The 21,785-nt window shown below is 38.3% G+C and overlaps 1 protein-coding gene across 1 annotated transcript in view; it reads right to left on the bottom strand.

Annotated features, from left to right (window-relative positions):
- LOC128491322 (teneurin-2-like) overlaps positions 1-21,785 on the bottom strand; it is a 240,059-nt gene that overhangs the window by 121,751 nt on the left and 96,523 nt on the right. Inside the window, exon 2 of the mRNA XM_053463638.1 lies at positions 8,346-8,427. The gene's annotated coding sequence lies outside the window, so the exon portion shown is untranslated. The remainder of the gene's footprint in view (positions 1-8,345; positions 8,428-21,785) is intronic.

The raw sequence follows: 21,785 nt of genomic DNA on the forward strand, positions 1-21,785 counted from the left end.
AAAAAATGCTTTCCACACTGGTTTGTTTTTTGTGTATTCCGCCCCTTGTGTATTGATGCCCTAGCTAAGCCCCACTATGGTTTAAATGTATTCCCCCCACACCCTTGTGTATTGCTCCATGTGCATTTATGCCCCAACGCCCTTGTGTATTGATTTATGTAATGCCCCCAGCCAGCCCCCCCCTTATGTATTGATGCCCCCTTTTGTACTGGTTAATGTACCCATGTGTATTGCCCCCAGCCACCCACCCCTCTGTGTGTATTGATTTATGTGATGCCCCAACCACCCTATTATGTACTTATACATCCAGCCACACCCTTTTTGTATTTAATTGTTGTCCCAAGGAAGTCCCCTTTGAATATGGGTCCCCTTCCACCTATCAACTTTTTACTTTTTTGCTGCTTTTCTTCTCTACAGACTGCTCTCCAAAGCTCTTCTAGCTGTTACGACAAGGAACTGTTCCTTGTGAGCCCCCCTTGAGCGTTGCGTGTTCAAAGTTTTTGAAGCGGCCGGCATGTCTTTTGCAATGGCATCTTGGTGTGCTGGCCCACGGACTGGCCGGCCCACCGCGGTTGCTGCAGGTTTTTGCCCCGCATTAAACACGGCCTGGCGCGGCCCCTCTGCCCCAGCCTGCCCCTGGCTGTTCATAAAGCCTCTCTAGATTTTAGTAAGGTATTCAACCACAGAAAACTTATAATAAACTTATAATAAATTGCTATCTTTGGATGTCAGAATAGTTAAATGGATAGGCAATGGTTGAGAATGGTTTAAATCTCTTACAACAGGATAAATGAGCAGACTAGATGAGCTCTATGGTTCTTATCTGCCATCAAATTCTATGTTTCTATGCTACGGCACGTGAAAAGATTTTAGACGATTGTATGTATCCAACTTTTTGGCACCAGTTTCGAGAAGGCCCTTTCCCATTCCAGGATGACTGTAACCCTTGTGCACAAAGCAAGATCCACAAAGACATGAGTGTGGAAGACCTTGAGTGGCATACACACACAGCCCTGACCTTAACTCTATTGAACACTTTCATTAAAATTCCGATTATGAGCGAGGCCTTCTCATCCAACAACTGTGCCTGGTAGAATGAAGACTTTATATTAATGCCCATAGTTTTGGAATGGGATGTCCAACAAGCTTATATAGATGTTATGTCAGCTGTCCATATACTTTTGGTCATATGTGTATATTATACACTCAGATAACTGAAGTGTCAAACGTATTAGATTTGCACAACAGTATTTAATAGGTGGCTATAAACCACAAATTAACATATACAGAGTCCTTATGACATTGAAATCGTAACCAGAGGCCAGGGCACAGAGGTTGCACCTCTTGCTGAGATCACATCTGCTTCTGGAAGATTGTGCATGGGCACCTGAAGATCACCCATCACCTTGCAGTACCTGGAGCAGCTGTCCCTCTTCCCCTATGAAAGTTATGGTGCTGTTTCACAGCCTGCCTTTGTTTTTCTTTTTTAAGATAATTTACTATCAGCATGGTATAATGCTAATATGCAGAAATGATAGTTCTGGGAAGGAAAATATATTGTTTCTGTATGATATAAACCTCAAATGTCCATTATTCAGGTCCCATGAATGAGTGTATTTGCGATATGTTGCACCCTTTGAAATGTATACTTCTAAATCCAAGAGCTGACTGCATAGCAATAGGGTATTCCATCTTATATGTCAAGAGTGTAGACACTACAAGGAACATAGGTTAGTTGAGATGTACGACGCAACATGCTATTTGTGATGGATGCTGCTTCCTGTAAAAACATATTTTACAGAGAACTTGATTTACAGACCATGATTGTACCAAAAGTGTTAGAACAAAAAGTGTCTGGTTTTCCATGAAAAAAAACTGCCTGGTACTATGATTTGAGCAACACTGAGTTTTAACTGTTTTATGGTTGGCGTTTGCATGATTGTTTTGTATCAAAGTGCATTCGTTTTCAAGTAGGTATCTATAAGCAAATTTTTCCCTTTTTAGTACGTCTGCAATAAATCTGCCTGCTCAAATCGCTAAAGGTAATTTCTTTATAAAAAGGGTATAATCAATGTTTAAAAAATATTTTTACAGCATCCTCAGGACTGACACAGGACTGATTTATTACCATATTGGCCCGATTATAGGCCACACACCCCCACACTTTAAGTCTTTAAAGTGGGGGTGTGGCCTATAATCGGGGTTTAGCGCAGGGATGCTCAATTCGTACCACCCGACGCCCGGAACATGCAGTTGGCAGGTGTTTCTTTTTAATTTAGCCCTGCTACTGCAGCAGGGTTAGGATCCAGATCCCCCGCAGCAGGTCCCCCCTGGATCCTCCTCTCTGGCAGCCGGTTGATGTCTGCGCGATACAGACAACCCCCGCTCATCGCACAGACGTTCACCGGCTGCCAGAGATGAGTATCCTCCACAGCGCTGCAGGGGACCTGTATCCTTCTCTCTGGCAGCCGGTGAACGCATAGAACGCATAGAAGCCCCGATGGAAGTGGCGAGCTGCAGCAGACACCAGGGAGTCTGGGGATGGATTGGTATGTCGAGGGGGTGGGGCAAAGTGTCATATCGGGGGGCATAAAGCATATCTAGGGGAGCAGAGTGACATATCTGAGGGCATAAAGCATATCAGGAGGAAGGGTGGCATATCTAGGGGAGCAGAGCGGCATATCTAGGGGTGCAGAGTGGCATATCTAGGGGTGCAGAGTGGCATATCGTGGGGGTCATAGTGGCATACCTGATGGTCAGAGTGGCATATCTGGGGGCATAAAGCATATCAGGAGGCAGAGTGGCATATAAGGGAAGCAGAGTGCCATATTTATAATTAAGGTGCATTATGAATTAAGGGGGACCTTAAAATGGTTATTGGTTTTCTGTTTGTATATAACATGTATTCTTGTTCATTAGATAAAATACGGTTTTACCTTTCCACTTAATAAATTTTATTAACACCATAGATGCATTTCCATTCCAATTAAGTGACACATCATTCAGCAATATTCTGTATTTAAGTGATGCAGATTTATGGTTTAGTGCGACATTGTGTGACAATGGATTTTCTTATGAACAATCTGAACATAAACAACATAAACTTTAAACTGTCTTTGAAATAATAGGGTGCTAAAGACCAATATGGGACTAACCTTAGCGATAATAATGTGTATTGCAGCTGGTATATGAATTGCCACAATATTATTATAATATCTGGGGGGGGGGTTACAGATGAATTCCTATAAGAAATATTGTAAAACAATTGTAAAAATATCTTTATCAAGGGTAAGAGATGCTAATATATTTTAATGTACTTATAAACCAGGTCAGACTTTTTTTTCTACACCCCCTACATCTCTACCCTTGTATCCAAATACACCCCTAACTGCCTTCTTTCTTGCTCCCATGACTTATGTCTTCTATCTCTTCCCACATTTGTGTTGTAAAGCTTCTCTGCAATTCTCTACCCCGTTTTGTCAGAGTTCCTCCTTAGTATGCTATTTTCAAAAGCTCTCTTAAAAACCCACCTTTTCTGAGAAGCATACAACCTTTCCTCCTAACACTTTGAAACAGCATCATAATCATGCAATCTGCAACATCAACAACCTCTACATATCATCCTTGTTTTAATCAACTCATCCTTCTCCAAGCAATCCTGTCCTACTGTTTCACTTCCACCCTCAACCACCAACTAGATTTTACGCTTACAAGAATAGGGCCCTCTCTTCCTTCTGTACTATGGAATCTGCTAGTGCTATGTAAATAAATGTCATGTAATATAGTACACCATACATTAATATGTGTAATATGTAATATATACTTCATGTTTACTATAATTATAGCTTAATTTACCATCATGGTATCATGTATAAAAAAGGAATTCTGATGCACAGAACAATGCACCAGACTATTCAAACTATGAACCTCAATGACTTTTAGCAGTGTCTCCATATACAGTTTTTCATAGTAGTCTCCACTGTGATTTAAATTAGACAATCATGCCCATAATATTATTTTGCTTATTAATAAAACACCTTCATTGCTACCTGTTTTTGTGAAATCTGATCAGCTGTTTTGTGATGCACTCTATCAGCTCTCGTCTCAGATATCTGAGGACTCCATTCTTTGCTGTTCCCTCACGGCCCTGCAGTTCATAAACAATGACATCATGTCCAGACAATGTCATTGCACAGGGATTGTAGAATTTAAAGGCCTGTATGTCTCAGTCTCATTATACTCTGGGCAACAACTAGTAGTGTAAGGTAGAAACATTTTCTTATTTTCTTTGGTTATTTAAACAATAAAATTAGAGGCTCCTAAAAAGACATCAGATATTTTAATGGGACGTTTGATGGTAGAGGGGCCTGGAGATGAAACAAAATACGGTTTGCCGAGCGAGACAATTGCAGTGATCTGAGGCAGGATCTTCTCATTATAATAAGTTTGTTTAGAGGCGGTGCAGACGTGATGGAAGACCAGGTCAATAGAGTGGGCATCACAGTGTATGGCATAGTCAAAGGCCAATGTAGGAGGTAGAAGGTGGTTGTCAATAACTTTGTTAGTAACCAAGAGTCAGTGTAGGAATAGCCACGGAGAGAAAGTAAAAAAGTCAAGCATTAGAATGGTTGAGAATATGTGATCCTTGACTGGGTGAATATGTAAGTGGCAGCTATACCTGCGTAAGGCAGAGAGAAATGATGGACAGAATGCTCTTGAAGGAAGTGGATGAGAGATTGCGAACAGATTGAATATGGGATGAGAGAAGGATAACCACTCTAACTCCTTATCTTTCCCCGATGTTGCTAAAACGTATTAGGAACAGCAGGGGTGTCTGTAGATGGAAGCCAAGTTTAAGTGATGAAGAAGAGACATGGTTTGTTGACACTAATGTTCTGGCCTGCAATCCTTCTGGGAACAATGAAAACGATCTCCAGGGGTTGTTTAATCTATGTATAATATAGAAAATGATGTAGAATTGTAGAAGTCCAATTTCATTGCTTAAATTATACAAAATAATCTTGAATATAAAACCAATGCAAACAGATGATAGTGACAACTTTCTTCAGATTAGAAGAATGCACTTCTATTGTCTCACAAACCCTTCTGTCCCATATCAGTTCCACTAGTCTCTCTCTGTTTTTTAGGGACCCAAATATTTATCAGGATGCTGCCAGTCTGAGATTATTTATTAAACTCCAAGGTCATGAATTTGAGTGCAAAGTGTACTTGTATATGTTCAGTATATCTAATATCCTGCATATTAAAGAGGGGCATTCCATTCAATATAAAACGAACCAGAATATGCTGATATTAATAACAATTTTCTGATGATAATTGTTATCTAGAACAAATGCCTTTCTACGTAGAATCAACTAAATGTCACGTTTCTTATGCAAGTAAGTTTAGTCTCAACTAGAATGTTCTTTTCTGTATTGTTCCTAGAAGTTGAGTACCAATTCTAAGGCTACCATCTGTGAGTAATGATACCTTTGATCCCAAAATAAAATCCTTTCACCAACAGGATTGCCCCCAACCTTCAGATCAAACAAACAGAAGTAAGGCAGCTCATGCTTTTAAAACAGCGTGGGTGATTTAATGCCGAAACTCATTATTACCAAGACTGCCAAGACAAATGTCTGTTGTTAAATGGAACTTTCTATCCATTAGTGTTTCCACCCTAAAGTAATTTAAATATATGGCCAAACATACATATGCACACAGTTTCAAGGTCTGCTCTGCATGAACAGTACAAAAAAAAGAAAAAAGGAAAATCTCCATCTGCACTTCCTACCTTCAATTGCTGGCAGTTGGATATAAAGGCATAGAACCTATGTTTTTGGTCAAATCAATCTAGTAAAAGAAAATTAATTTAATGTAAAACCAAAATGGCACATGCTATTATACCGTTATTAACCATACATTAAATATGTGCTGGCTTTAGGTCTGTTTGAAAAAAACTAATGAAAAAAACAGGTGCGGTTTACATGACAATGCTTCCTGCAAACTAGGACTGGTTAGCTAAACACCCACAGGTTTTCTTACTATTGGGGAATATGCTAAACCTAGCCCCTTGTTGAGTTGATTTCAAGACAGACACTAGACTGTCAAGCAAAAATGTGTGATGCTCGAAACACAAAATCACAAGATTTTTTTTAATGTTTTTATGCGACACTAACAAATTTAATTCTAAAGAAGGGCTGCATTAGCCCGTTAAACTTGCTACTGAATATGACAAGATGGATAGTATCAACTTGGCATTCTCTGACCAAATAAACCAATAATAATTACAGCCCACAAAACATTTTTTTTTTTTACTCACCACATTATCACTGTGTGAATTGTTCAGGTGAAACGTAATTCAAATCACAGAGTTAGTCTACAAATTCCCCAATGTTCTAGTATAGTGCATACTTAATTCTGTAATTTATGAAATCCTTAAGCATCTGTTACTTCTCCTTTACAAAGACTGCAAATCTCCTGTAGCATGAAACTTCTCTATTTGTTTGCATGCATGCCTGAGCACTTCTTTTAAACAGTGTGGTATTTCCACATGAAAAACAAATTAAGTAAACAAAGCGTTTAAGTGAGTAGTGCTAATTTCAGCAGGTGCCGCGATACTATCTATTTTAACCAACATTTACATTTAAAATGTATAATAGGACAACATATGGTCCTTAGTAGGCAAAACTACCCATTTTTAATCCAGTGAGCTGTTTAGTTAAAACTATAATAATATGGATCTCTACAAAAATTGGTCCAGTGACATCTAGGGTTCACTGTGGTGGTTTGGGTGAAAAATAGGTGGAGGAATTTGACTGTTATATATATATTTCTACTAACCTTATTTCAAACTTTCCCATCTATTTAATTAAAATGTGCGTCCAGAGACAAAAACTTTCGAATGGCCAGATTTATATGAAAATCCATCTTTTAAATCAAGAAACGTTAGCCTTCTTTTTAATGTTACAAATATTTTTTTTGAGTTTTTATGAGAATATACCAATATGCAAAACTTCTTGTGTCCCCATGTTTTCCAATTTAGGGTGCTTTTGAAATACCACAGATCTTACAGTAGAAGGGTTTATAGTATAAAAGCCAAAATACAGTAACATTGATTACACCCAACATTTTCCTAGCTGATCAATGTACAACAATTGAAACTATGTCTCCTTTTAAATGTGATTTAGTAAAAGAGCATTCACTATAGTGTCTGTCTTAAATTTTCAAGCTAAAACACAATTAATTTTAAGCACACACAGCCAGAATTATGCAATGACCACTGAGTAGCCTACAACCTTGCTGTGTTAAACTGATTTAAGCCACCAGTGACCAAAATCTGCTGTTGCCATTCATTTTGACCTTTGTTAAAAATCATGTCCCCACAATTATAGAAGATAGACTTTTGAAAGCAGTTGCCTCTAGTAAGGAACATAATACCGGAGTAGCAGTGGCAAAGTATTCGCCTGGGCAGGCACTGGCTCAAACCATGGCAAACAAACCTTTACAAAATGTTGGAGATTTTGACATTTGTTCTTGTTTGTTTCAACAGGTGAAACAACAGGTTATCTGAGATTTGTACGAACGCATGGAATTGCCACAGTTTGTATGACTCTGAATTCACAAGTCCACTGGTGACTACTACAACACTGTAAGAGGGGTAGCTTGGAAAGGCTACAACAAACCAAGGGTCATTTCATCATCTCTACAATTTCCCATGGCCCTGTCTTAATCACTGGGACCAAGGAAAAGCTGTCAGATGATGAGCAAAATGACCAGCAGAGCCTTCTTGTATTCATACATCATCTGGACTGCTGCATCAAACAACTGAGCTCAAAAGGAAAGTATAACAAATCTGGTCTGTGAGTCCCAATTTTCTTCTAAATTTTATACTGTTAAAACCAGAATTTCTGTCCTGAATTCACAGAACATAAACTAGGATGCAGAAGTGTCAAGTAATATCAGAGAGACTAATACCCACTTAGCATTTAAAAGGAATATTTACTTAGGAAGGTTAAAGTACAGAGATGTGAATTATGCCTGTTGTTTATACAATGTGAATTTTAATTAAATAATTAACCTATATAAAAGGATCACCGTCTCTTTAACAATCTAGACCCAATAAATATTTTATGAAAACATTCTTCATTTGGAAAAGTTAGGAATGTAGCTGTGTACATTTTTTTGAAAGAAAATAAAAAGATTTTCAGAATCCTTTGAAAAACACATCTTGTGAAAACATTGCTGCAGCTACAATACCAAATTTAAACAATGGACGGTGCATTATAAGGAGACTGCACAAGATGATCAAAAGATACGACATAAATGAAGAAAACCGTACTTACTGGAAATGCTATGTCCACAAATAAAAATTCCAGCGGTGAAGAGCGTGTTTCACTCACAGCTGAGCAATTACTGGGACATCTTCTGCAACAAAGGATTCAAACCTGTTATATCACAAAAAAAAGGGAAGAAAAATAAAATGTATATAAGGATACACAGGACAGAATAGTCAAACAAATATGTAAAGCACAAAAGCTACTGTATAGCAAAGCAATTGCAAACCATATTTTAGTTTTATTTTGTTTCATCAAACTTGTATACATAATTCCTTTATATATATATATATATATCTATATATATATATATATCTATATATATATATATATATATATATATATAGATATATATATATATATATAGTGACTACAGAGCGTCTTGGCTCATAGGCAATGAACATGATCCCATTAGAAAATGAGGATGTATTAATAAGATTATCAGAGCTTTAATCAGCTATGCATATAGAAATAACAAAGAGCAGAACCTTAGCAGTTATCTTAGCTACTCATTTTTATTAGTCTCAAATCAGAATGTGAAGTAATCTTAACGTGAAAGTGTTTACTCAGCTCCTAAAACATGTAATCGGGAATACTCACGGTGTACAATGTAGATTATTAAGAATACACATTGGTTTTAGTTTAGGTGTAGTTTTACTAGGCGTAATTACCAGGAAGTACTATGACTAGAAGGACGGAAGACTAGAAAAGGGCATCCTAATAGAAGCATCCGTATAAAGGGAAATAATAAAAAAAAAAAGAATGGGAATATTTCGAAACACAAGAAATTCTAAGACCAGAGGTGATTGTCTAACATGACTAAAGGCTACGCTATTATGTAAGAATCATACCTCCCAAGTGCCCTGTTTTAAGCAGAACAGTACTTATTTTCAGACATAGTTCTACCGTCATCCAGAGCTGCCCCACTCTCTTGTTTTGGGGACAGTACCCCTAAAGAATCTCCCCAAACCAGCCCATTGAGCTGTGGAATAGATCTAGGTCTGTGTCTGGCTGGCTTAGGACATATTTGATATGACACTATATGCTGGCATTTTCTTCATTAGATAGCAACTTGGGTCTTGCCATTAGATCACTTCAAGTGCAGTTAATTATTGTGCAATAACTCATAATATGATGGTAATGCTTTTTTCTTGCAATCATTCAAATATAATATTATGATTGGACAATTATCAGATTTTATATTTTGAGAAAAAAAGACATACAAATATTCTCAAAATATGGAGGGTTATATATAATAATTAAAATATAATAGGAGCATAGCATTGTCCAAAATGTCTTGGTAGGCTGAAGGGAACATTTTGGACAATGCAATACTTCTAGCTTTGTAGGAACAGTTTGGGGAAGGCCCCTTTTTATTTCAGCATGATTGTGACCCTGTGCACAAAGCAAGGTCCATAAAGACATGGTTGAGTTTGGTGTGGAAGAACTTGACTACTTGACCTTAACCCCATCGAACAGCCTTGGGATAAACTGAAAAGGGAGACTGTGAGCCGGACCTTCTCGTCCAACATCAGTGCCTGACCTTGCAAATGCTCTACTGGATGAACGGGAAAAAATACCCACTGAAACACTTCAAAATCTGGGCAAAAGCCTTCCCAGAAGACTGGAAACTGTTATAGCTGCAAAAGGGGGGCCGACTACATATTAATGTCTAGTTATTTATAATGCAATGATAAAAGTCCCTGTTGGTGTAATGGTAAGGTGTCCCAATACTTTTCTCCATATCATCTCACATGCAGCATTCACTTTAACAGCATGATAGACAAGTAAAGTATTATTTCAAATGATACAATGTATCCATAAAATGTAAGGATGTTTATGAATATGAAGCATGTGTTATTAATCATTTGTAGCCAAATTCATCACTGGCTTTAATACTAGTTGGTTCTGTTTAACAAGTGTTCTTAATTTGATTCACTGTTTTAGCTCTTTTTTTTTTTTTTTTAAAGTAATTGCTATTAAATCAAGTGATTCACACTACACAATGCTCTGGGATGCAAAAGTTTAAAGCTCTGAGCTAGATCCTTGAGTGCAACATATGAAAAACTATTATCCTGTCAAAATCAGAAAGAGATTTAAACGCTTTCATCTGTTCGCCCTTGCAGCCTTTTACCACAGCTAGCAACATGTTTTATCACCTTCTGTACAATCTGAGGGAGATGTACAGCCCTTATTTTATTTTTTTTCCCCATTATAAAGTCACCATATTTTCGATACATAGTGCTGAAAACGCCGTTCCTTTTACAGTGGCATGCAATTAGCGCTCACCTAGTTTACTTTCTCAGTGCATTCATAACTCGAAACATGATGAATATTTTTAATAAAATTAGCCTCTATTTTTTATAAAACCCCTGTAGATATTGCTATCAATAGAGGGGCATGCTAACACACGTGCACAGGATCCAGGCCTCTCGGTAACAGAGGTAGCCTGTAGGGCATATAACAAACCGTGTGAGCTGTGGTGAAGAAACAGCTGTGCAAGCAAGGTAAGAGTGAGGGAGAAAAAGTGAGCTGCGCTGTGCATGCTAGACAGTGAGAGGTGAGAGGAGGAAAGCACAAAATAGAGAAGAGGGTTAAAGACAAAGAAGACAGGGTAGGAGAAAGAGAAGGAGAGCGTGAGAGGGAAAGAACAGGAGAGAGGAGGAGAAAAGTGAGAGGGAGGTGAAGAGGACAAAAGAGCGAGAGAAGAAGAAAAGGAGAAAGTGATAGAGCGTGTGTGTTTGTGTATGGTGTCAGAGCAAATCTGCGTGTTACTGTGTGTTATTTATGGCTAGCATTTAACATGATTACTACCTTATGGTGCAGGTATTATTGGATCAGCATAGTATGCTTATTAAACCATAAAATGGAAGTTCCAAAAAATATATATTTTATCCATGAGCAGAGTTTTCGTCTTATTATTTGCTCAAATTCTTTAAAAATTTTGTTTTATTTGATTTACCTTTCAGAGAAAAGGATAAAATGTTAGATCTGCTAAGATTTTTTAAAATAGTATACTAGAGAGTGTAATAAAAGGCACCGATAACCATTACTACTGCCAGCAAGACATAATTTCTTATGTTTATTAAATAACAATGTTATTTTCCGATAGGTGTCCCAGTCCAATAATGATAAACTAGAACCACTGTTCAGTTATTTTGGTCAAAATATCTTTAATAGACTGCCATGGTAAGAGTTCAATAACGTGAACAAGTTATCCACAAGTTATCAGAACACAGGAAAGAAGAACAGAGCAGTAAAGCATTCTGATAACATGCATTCCACTGTTGGTAAGTTCTGAACTAATGCATTAAAGGACTGAAACAATTTCAGGGTTTTTTTTTCAATAAAGGGAAAATTTGCAGAAGTCTTGTGGTTTCCAGTGCCGGCAGATTCCACAGCACTGTTACAGTCAGTAGAACACTTTATAAACACATACAATAACAAACTGGTGCAAAGGAGAAGAGGGCCCTGCTCTTACGAGCTTACAATCTAGTCGGTGGTTGAGGGGGGAGTAAGACAATATGAGAGGACAGCTTGGATGGGAGCACAGTTGAGGCAAGCCTATAGTTTTAAGGAAGCAAAAGTAATGTACATAATTCAATGTGACAGTAAAGGCCTATAACGTTTCCCTTACGAAAAAATTACTGCAGTTTTTCTGAAGTAATACTGCAGTTTTTTGGACATGAAAAAACTGCAATACTGCACTTTTACTGCAGTATTACTGCACATTTACTGCAGTTTTACTGCATTTGTACTTCACTGTACTGCAGTTGTACTGCAGTTATTTTTGTACGGAAGTACAATTGCAATAAAGCTGCAGTACATTGAAGTACAATGCAGTATAATTGCAGTAAAAAAAAAAAGCGCAGTAAATGTGCAGTAATAATGCAGTACAGTGAAGTACAAATGCAGTAAAACTGCAGTAAACGTGCAGTAATACTGCAGTAAAAGTACAGTATTGCAGTTTTTTCATGTCCAAAAAACTGCAGAAAAACTGCAGTAATTTTTTGTAAGGGTTACTTTCACATATACCTAGAAACAACAAATGAACTACAGATAAGTATCATTCGGCCGACTTGGTCTTGTCTTACATTCAACATAAGCTTATGTCTGTCCCATTCATAGTTAAATAACTTCACAGATAATGCCATTAAAACATTAACCGAATTGCATGAGAAATCAAAGAATAGGACGATTATAATAGGACGCAGAAGGTCTTCGTTTAAAACATTCTCTCTCTTGAAAGCATTAAATAGGTAATATACTTCCACACAAAAGTCTAGTAATAATAGGCACATGTCCAAACAGGCCTATTATTAAGTGGCTATGTATGTTTTAGACTGGGGTGTAACTAGAAACCAGAGGGCCCCCGGTGCTTCAGGGCTTCCAACTTCACAAAGCAACACATCCCACAGTGCCACCTCTGCCTCCAAACAGCTTATCAGTACCATACTAACCCCCAAACACTCTGCCTGTGTAATATTTGTCCCCTAACAGCTGATCTGCGGCATCATTGCCCCAAACAGCATTTTTTGCCCCTTGCATGTTCTTACATACAGATTCATGTTAACAAACACTTATACATTGACATTCATGCTCACATTTACATATACATAGACATTCATGTTCACATAACCCTATATATAGGCATTCATCCTAACATACATAAAAACATTCATACCCCCGCCCGCCCATCCCTCCTTCCATCTGTATTTAAGGAGGTACTCCTTACCTCTCATACAGCTTTGGTTTTGTGATGTAACGTAAGGTTGGGCTTGTGACCCCTGCAACCACTCATTCCTGTCTGCTCTCGCCGGTTCAACATTGTTTAAAGAGGGTTTAGGTCGGAAAGGTGCATTCTGAACAATTTTGAACAAGGAGACCGGAGGGAGGGACTGGCCCTGTCACACTTGAGACCCCTGTAGTTATGCCATAGGCTTTAGACACTAAGGAGTGTCTACTTTTTTAAAATATTCGTTTTCTGACCAAATCAGCTTTCAGGAAAGCAACTTCATCACTAAAAATCCAAACAAATTTTCATACGTGCCACTCTTGTATTTAGTAAATCTGTATGCCTGCCAAAAAGGAGATTTGTGTATTGTTCACTAGCCATATTAAATATTCATTTAGGGTGGAACATCTTGAGTACCAAGACAAGTGAAAGATCCTTACTACTCCAATTTAATTATATAAACAAACAATCTTTAAGTAGAATCATGAAAAAAAATACTTCCAAAATTTCCTATTGTTAAATTTGGCTCAATGCCTGACTGTTATATCCAAAGGTCATTCAGAAGATCAGAAGTGTTTCTAAAGCCTCTGCCTTTTCAGTTTTATCACCATGTCCTGCATAGCTGAAGTTATATTCCCAATGTACCTTAATCCATTCCTCACAAATGCAAATTATAATGCTGAACAAATCCATGTTTGCGTTCAAAAGGTTTGCTCTTTGACAGTTTTCTATGAAATTTTGTGGATTTTCCCCTAAACAGCACATTTTCTTTGGTATTTAGATGAATTGCTTCTGTACTCATTCATCCTTTGATCTTTGTGTCCTTTCCTTAAACTTTAAAGAGAAAATTTCAGGGGCAAGTGAATGAGGGAGTTTTTTCCTTCTAAAGTATTTAATATAAACCACTGAGACAGAGATCTTCTAAAATGGAATGAGTAATCTCAAACTGAATAGCAGGCGACTTCAATTATTATCTGTTATATATTGGTATTATTTCCAAAAAGCCATAAAAATCTATTATTAAAGAGTTCCTGAGAAATGCGAGCGGGCATAAAAAGTTCATTATGTCATCCATGCATAATGAGTAATCAAAAGAAACATTATATAGAAGAATACAGATAGTATCAGAAGTTGGATAATGCCAGAATTATGAATCACTCATTCCCATCACTCAGCCGGTACCACTTTATCATCTCATTCAAAATGATAGTGCACTCGGTAACTATATCTACTCTGTGGTATAAATTACTGTAATCAACAATCAAACCGCAACCTGATCACTCCAAATCAGTGCTTGTAATATTGCTAGTTTTTGAAAACTTAAGGAACTACTTTTTGCCATCAAGGTGTACTGTTACGTTATTCTAAGTGAATCCTTTTTGCTCAAAAACATACCAGACACATAGAGAAAGCCACTATAAATAATTCATTCAAAAAATAAAAAAGTAAAAACATATGCAAATTATCTATTTATTTATATATATGATATATATAAATATTTATTTATTTATATATTTATATATATATTTATATATTTATTTATTTATATATATATATAAAAAACAGAGTATTGCAGTATGCAATTTTGAGAGTTTCCCTCTCCACTTCAGGTCTGAAGGTTACCACTTAAAACACGTGATGGTGTTAGAGAAGGGGAGGTTGAGTGGTGTGTCATAAATGGTGGGCCTGGAGGTGAAAAATGCAGAGTGGTTGCAATATAATCAAAGGCCAGAATAAATAAACATAGGCTAACCAATAAACACATTAACACACAAGTAGAACAATTAGACACGCATTGCACATTAAGATGTATGTTTATATAAATTTTGGTAGTATGTCAGGCAACAAGAATCCACATTTAGTTCCTTCTTTATGATGTTGAAATGTGTTATCATTTTCATCTCAAATGTTTTCCTTTCGTGGGAGTCTTTTAAATTCCCTTTAAGTACTTTTAGTTTCAGGTTTGGAATGGAGTGATCATTCTGGGTGAAGTGATGTCCTACCGGTATGCAATATTTGTATTACTCCTGTATATACACCTGTTCAATTGCTTGTTGACACATATAGCCATTCACATGGCAGTGATCGAGTATCAGAATGGGGAAGAAAGGTGATTTAAGTGACTTTAAACGTGGCGTGGTTGTTATTGCCAGACGGGCTGGTCTGAATATTTCAGAAACTGCTGAACTACTGGGAGTTTCACGCACAACCATCTCTAGGGTTTACAGAGAATGGGCCGAAAAAAGACAAAATATCCAGTTAGCGGCAGTTGTGTGGACGAAAATGCCTTGTTGAGGTCAGAGGAGAATGGACAGTGGTTTGAGATGACAGGAAGGTAACAGTAACTCAAATAACAAGGTATGCAGAATACCATCTCTGAGCACACAACATATCGAACCTTGAAGCAGATGGGCTACAGTAGCAGAAGACCACACTGGGTGCCACTCCTTTCATCTAAGAACAGGAAACTGAGGCTATAATTTGCACAGGCTCACCAAAATTGGACAATGGAAGACTGGAAGAACGTTGCCTGGTCTGATGATTCTCGATTCCAGCTGTGAAATTCAGATGGCAGGGTCAGAGTTTGGTGTTAACAACATGAAAGCATGGATCCATCCTGCCTTGTATCAACGGTTCAGGCTGGTGGTGGCAAAGAATGAAGTTCTGAAGGCAAAAGGTGGTCCAACCCGCTACAAGCAAGGTGTACCTAATAAAGTGGACAGTGAGTGTATATACATATACACACACATACACTATTCCATTCTGATCTTTATCGATGGCTTAAAAATTCTTTATACATAAAAACACACATACCCCCACCCGTCATTTTTCTTGTGTGGTAGCTTGCACACAGTATGAGATAGGTTCTGTGCAATTTGTTAATATGTGGGTATATAGTGTATATGAGTGTGTTTGGGAGTTAGCATGACCTTTGGCTGCCCTGAAGTATGTAGGCTTTCTGAGTAACAGTTTTTTGATTTAATGTTGCCCTGTTACTCTTTGTAATGCTAAGGTAATCCATTTGTGTATCATAAAGGGTAAGCTGTTTCATGGCAGCTTTTAAAAGAACAGTAGGAAAAAGGGCAAGCCAAATAAAAACCATAAGGGTTAAGGTGGTGAACTATATACCGTATTTGCTCGATTATAAGACAAGGTTTTTTCCAGAGCAAATGCTCTGAAAAATACCCCTCGTCTTATAATCAAGGTTGTCTTCTAATCAGACCTCAAAAAAATGTCTGCTGGGGCCATGCTGCTTACCGGGCTTTGGTCCCGACCAGCGTCTCTGCTACTAGCAGCAGGAGAACAGGAAGCTAGCACAGTCCTCACATAACTCTACCTCCCCCCTCCTTCCTCCGGGGGCGGGGCCAGAGAAGTTGCTCGCACAGCCGGAGCAGAAGTCTGCGAGTGGGAGATCTGCAGTTCAGGTAAGGGGATGGGGGGTTTGAGTATGTGTGATTAATGGAATGAATGAGTATTTAAATGTTTGTGAATGAGTGTGTGTGTGTGATAGCATGGATGTGTAAGGGGGGTGAGGGTTGTAGCATGGCATAGGGAGGCTGTAATCACACTACTATCATCCCCAGGTTCCAGCATGTACTGGCTGCCTTGGCATGATAGGAGTGTGATTGCTGTTAGCAGTTATATATATATATATACCTCCAGAAGTGCATTTTAACCCCCTATATGCCACTCAGCCCCATGATATGCCTTTTAACCCCCTATATGCCAGAGTGGCATATAGGGGTATAAGGCATATCATGGGGCAGAGGGTTTCAGTCCAGAATGTTCGTTTCGGTGCATCCCTAAGCCTACCAAGTGGTAGGCCTACACCACATCAATGTTTGGGTTAGTATATAGTGATAGGAGTTATGCTGCACTATTATCAGTGTCTGGCTCAATCTATAGTGTTAGGTGTTAACAGTAATGCTGTACCACCTTCAATGTCTGCGCTAGTATATAACGATAGAAGCTATGCAGTTTTAAAGTGTTTGTGTGGGGGGGCTGCCACATACAGGATCCGCCCCAGGTGCCAAATACTCTAGGTAAGCACCTGGTACGGATGATGTTTAAGGCATTAAATTCTCTAATACTTACTTGCCTCCCATATTTTTTCAAAGGTCTTACATTAGTTGGAAACCATATATGACATATTTTAGATGATAAAATTAGCCTGCCAACCTAATTTGTTTCCCTGAGAGGTCATCTGGAAACGTATGGAACAAGGTTTTAGACGACAACACTGTTAGAGAGCTATGAAGTTTTCTTCTCTTGTAGCCTGTTACATCCCAAGCTGTGTGCTAGCCACCTTCTGAAAGCCAACATTAATTGGCAAATTTTTCCCAGCCAGACGATTTCCAAAGTGGTCCGATGTTTCATTAACTTTCTCCATTTGAAATGATTATTCAATGCCAACAGCTGATGTAAACCTGGAGATAATTTGATTCCTAAATACTTGACATAATCAGTCCTCCACTAAGAAACTCTCTTAGTAAGTATTGCAAAATATCTACGAACATTCCAAATTTCTGTTCTCCCATGGCGGAGTAGAAAGTCTGATATACTTATACGTATAACGGGGCAATAAGGGGAACCCCTGATAGGTGTCGTTACAAATGGAGAACATCTCTGAATGAAAACCTGAAGTCAACACACTAATGAGGAAGCATAAAGCAAATATAGGCTTAATCAAAAGTTCAGGGAAGAAGAATGCCTGTAGAGCACGCTTCATATATCCCCATTCCCCAATGTAACCTTTTAATACGACCTTCTCTGCATCCAGTGACAATAGCACACAGGGGATTTTTCTATGATGTGCCAAGTAGAGAAGGTCTATGAATGTTCTGGTATTATCCGTAGCATGTCTTCTTATAAACCCAACCTGATCATTCCCTATTACACATTGTACCAGAGGAGCTAATCTATTCACCAATATCTTTGTGTACACTTTAACATATGTATTTAGTAAAGAAGTTGTATGGAAATTATAGAATGCTTCGGCAAAGTTATGATTGTAGCTTGAAATATTTCCTGAGTGAGCTGTATTAAATGCATAGGCATGTGTCCAGCTAAAAATTGGTCAATACCTTTTTATATATACTGATTAGGGAAGCTTCCATGTCCTTGTGCCTTATAAGGTTTTAATATGTAGTTTAGCTAGTAATGGCACTAGTTTTTCTCTTCAAAGTTTCTTGAGCAGGGCCACATGTTTAAAAGATGCTCCCTGAACACTGCCTAATGAGATAACCACATGCCCCCCTAAATGTCCTGATCTGGGCGGGACAGTCCCGCCTATCCCTACCTCTGCCCCCCTTTGCAGGGGCTGAGGTAGGGTGACCACATTTTATTTCTGCCATTCAGGGACACATTATGAAGCGTATGAGATCACACAAAGGTGTGTGTAATATATATATATATATATATATATATATATATATGTTAGACATGCATTTTTTAATTACATAATATGTAATTATCTCTTTGAACTAAAGACTATGATTGAAATGTGATTTCAAAATAATAGCTGAACTGGCAGTTTCTTTAAAATTAGCCCCTGCTGCCAATATAAGCCAGATATCTTGCTTGTTTGTAGGTGACCAAATACTTATTTTACCGAGGAATTTACCAATGAATTAATTAGAAATCCTACAATGTGATTTCCTGTATTCTTTCCCCCCATAGTTGAAGTGTACCTATGGTGAAAATTACAGTCCTCTCTCATCTTTGTAAGTGGGAGAACTTGCACAATTGGTGGCTGACTAAATACTTTTTTGCCCCACTGTATGTCTGGCTGAGCCTCATGGGAATTCAATGTGTTGGTTATTTTTAATATGCATGACTATGCTGACAAAAATGAAGTGTGTTTTAAGTGTCGATGCAAGCGCGACATTGCAAAGTGCAATTGCTTGTATTGATGTGTTCCGCAACATTTTGAAATGTTGGGAGGTGTGTAACCTGATGGTATGAAATTATAGATCTGGGGTCATATTGTCCCTGTTCTGTGCTGCCTCTGGTCCAATAATACTTTTATTCAAGCGCCACTCAACTCTCCCCACCATAAGATATTTCTTATTTCTTCTGACCAAAATCCTTTGCTATCCTGAGGTAGTTACCAACCATCAAAAATGGAGACTGGTTACTTGTTGATCATATTGAGTATTATCTCCCCTATGGCCTGAGAGGGAGTTAATTTTAAAGTTGATTGCCTGCTAAAAAACAATACTCAAGTTCATTTCCAGAGACCCTGGTACATGCTGTGTCAGTGTGTATTTAGGTCACAATTATGCAATCAAAAGCATTTGTATCACATTCAAACATTCTCTAGTATTTGTTATGCAAATTTCTTAGAAAGTAACTCCAACCTGGTTTTAAACATTAATTGAAAAATACAGAAGAAAAGCCTGCATGTTAAAAATTTTAACAATGCAATTTTAACAATTACTGTATAAATAACGTATTTCATGATGTTTCTGCATGTATTTTCTAATCACAGTAAAGTACAATTTTTTTTTTTTACAAACAGCTAGATGCATTTTGTCTTTATAAACTTACTGCGGTTTATTTGCCCAAGCTGTTAAATGGACACGAAAACATGTAGTTCATATAAATGACTTGGATAAACATTATGAAGTAACAACACCAGTAGGCTTCATCCATAAGAAAGGCTGCACTGACCTTCAATAACACATTAATAAACGTATTATTTCACAATTGTTTAACGATGCTTTACATTATTGTTATTTTGAAAGGATAACACTGTTGTTGGAATATTTATTGTTTGAACATTTAATACCATTCTGTACACAGTAATATAATATAGCATTGAAAAGAGGGCATTGAAAAAGGAAAACTTTTTGTTATAATAAACCTTTACTTCGAGGCTATAGGTTGCCATAATAGAAAGTTGTGTTATTTTGGGTAACTTTCCAGGCTCAAATACCACATTGTTGAATCTTTAAGGCAAGACTGTTCTTCCATAGATATTTCTAGGTTATGCTGGGTGATTAAGACTGAGTCATTCTATTATTTAACACATGACGGGGTGTTCGAATAAATTGGTAAATATAGAAACATACATATGACAAGTACTGAAAACAGATTCTGGATACCTAGCTTTTTCTTTATGGCAATACAAATGAGGTTTTTCTCATACAATGAAATGCTTTCATTAGTCAGAGTGACCATCTGAATGACTAAGACTGAGCCATTCTGTTGTTTACCAGAGGCAGTATGATTAGGAGTCAGGGTGTTTGTCTCATAAAATGGGCTAAGATCATAAGAACAGAGCAATAACACACCAAGTGATGAATAGCTGTCTTAAAACATATCATGTAAAATGTACAATTGTTTTAAAATGGGAAACTCTCTGTATTTTTAAGGGTAAATGAAATTTCTTTATTTTTGATTTTTCATAAAGGGAATACAGAAGGAAAAAGGGAAGAGTAGGATGGGAAAGAAAATATCACAAAAGAAAACTGGAGCAACGCATCACAATAAATGATAAACAAGAGGCATGATAACAGCTCACATAGATACATATAAGAGCCCTATGTCAAGAGGCACAGAAGTATAATCTGATGACACATAGAGTGACAAATATGGCTCCTATACAAATGACCCCTATGTTTATGGAGAACTGATGAGTCAGATGAGTGAGGGGAGGGTGCACAAGTAGGGAAGAGGGTACTGGGGAGGAGAGAGAGAAAAGAGAGGAAAAAAAACCAACCACCCCAACACAACACAATAAAGGCGTCTCATTAAAACTAACGGAACAATGTGGTCCGTGAGGTGCTGCAACTGAGAATGTATTTATTTCCAGAAGGGAACCATGTGAGGGCAGATGTCAAGGTTGGGGGCCGGTACCAGAGGGCCAGCAGTTTATAGGACATTTCCCGGCCATTGGTACTCCTAGAGCAGCAATGAGTGAGAATACAGATCTTTTCCCATTGCTCTGCGACTTGCAGCTCAGACTCCCAAAGCCCCATGAACGATGGTGGCACCGGGTGAAGTGCCTCAAGAAGTAAACCATAAAGCCAAGAGATGCCAGGAGGCGGAATCTCGGCAGCCACACAGAGGTCCTTGAACACCGTAAGGGCGCGTATTATATCGTGTCTCCTGGGCAGTGACCGAACAAAGTTGCGTAATTGGGCATAGTGGAACGTGTCCAAAAAAGAGCGGGGAGTCAGCTGGTCTAGAGGTTTAAGGCCCTCATCTGAGAGGTAGGCGTGGATCTCCGACCTCCTGGCCATCTGTGAAGAGATCACCACTCATCCCAGGGGGGAAGTCGGGGTTATCTCTAACGGACGTCAAAGGAGAGGGCACGGAGGATAGTTGCGTCTCCCAGATAACCTGAAACCATACATTCAGAGTGGCTCGTATGAAAGGGCAAGGGTCGCATAGGAAAACCCAGCAGAGCTATTTCAAGTGCCACCCATTGTTTTTGCACAGGGCCGTGCAACCACTCCAATACACGTAACAGGTGACATGCCCTATAGTAAGTGCGAGGACAGGGCAAGGCCAGGCCGCCTTTAGTTTTGGGGAGAATCAGCGTGGCGAGGCGAACCCTAGGAGCCCGGGAACCCCAAACAAATCTCAAAAAATCAGCGCGCAAGGAAGCTAAGAAAGAGGGGGGCAGCAATAGAGAGGGTCTGAAACAGATACAAAATACGGGGCATCAAATTCATTTTCAACACATTGATTTGATCTATCCAAGAAAT

The sequence above is a fragment of the Spea bombifrons genome, chromosome 4, assembly GCF_027358695.1.
Source record: "Spea bombifrons isolate aSpeBom1 chromosome 4, aSpeBom1.2.pri, whole genome shotgun sequence".
Lineage (NCBI taxonomy): Eukaryota > Metazoa > Chordata > Amphibia > Anura > Pelobatidae > Spea > Spea bombifrons.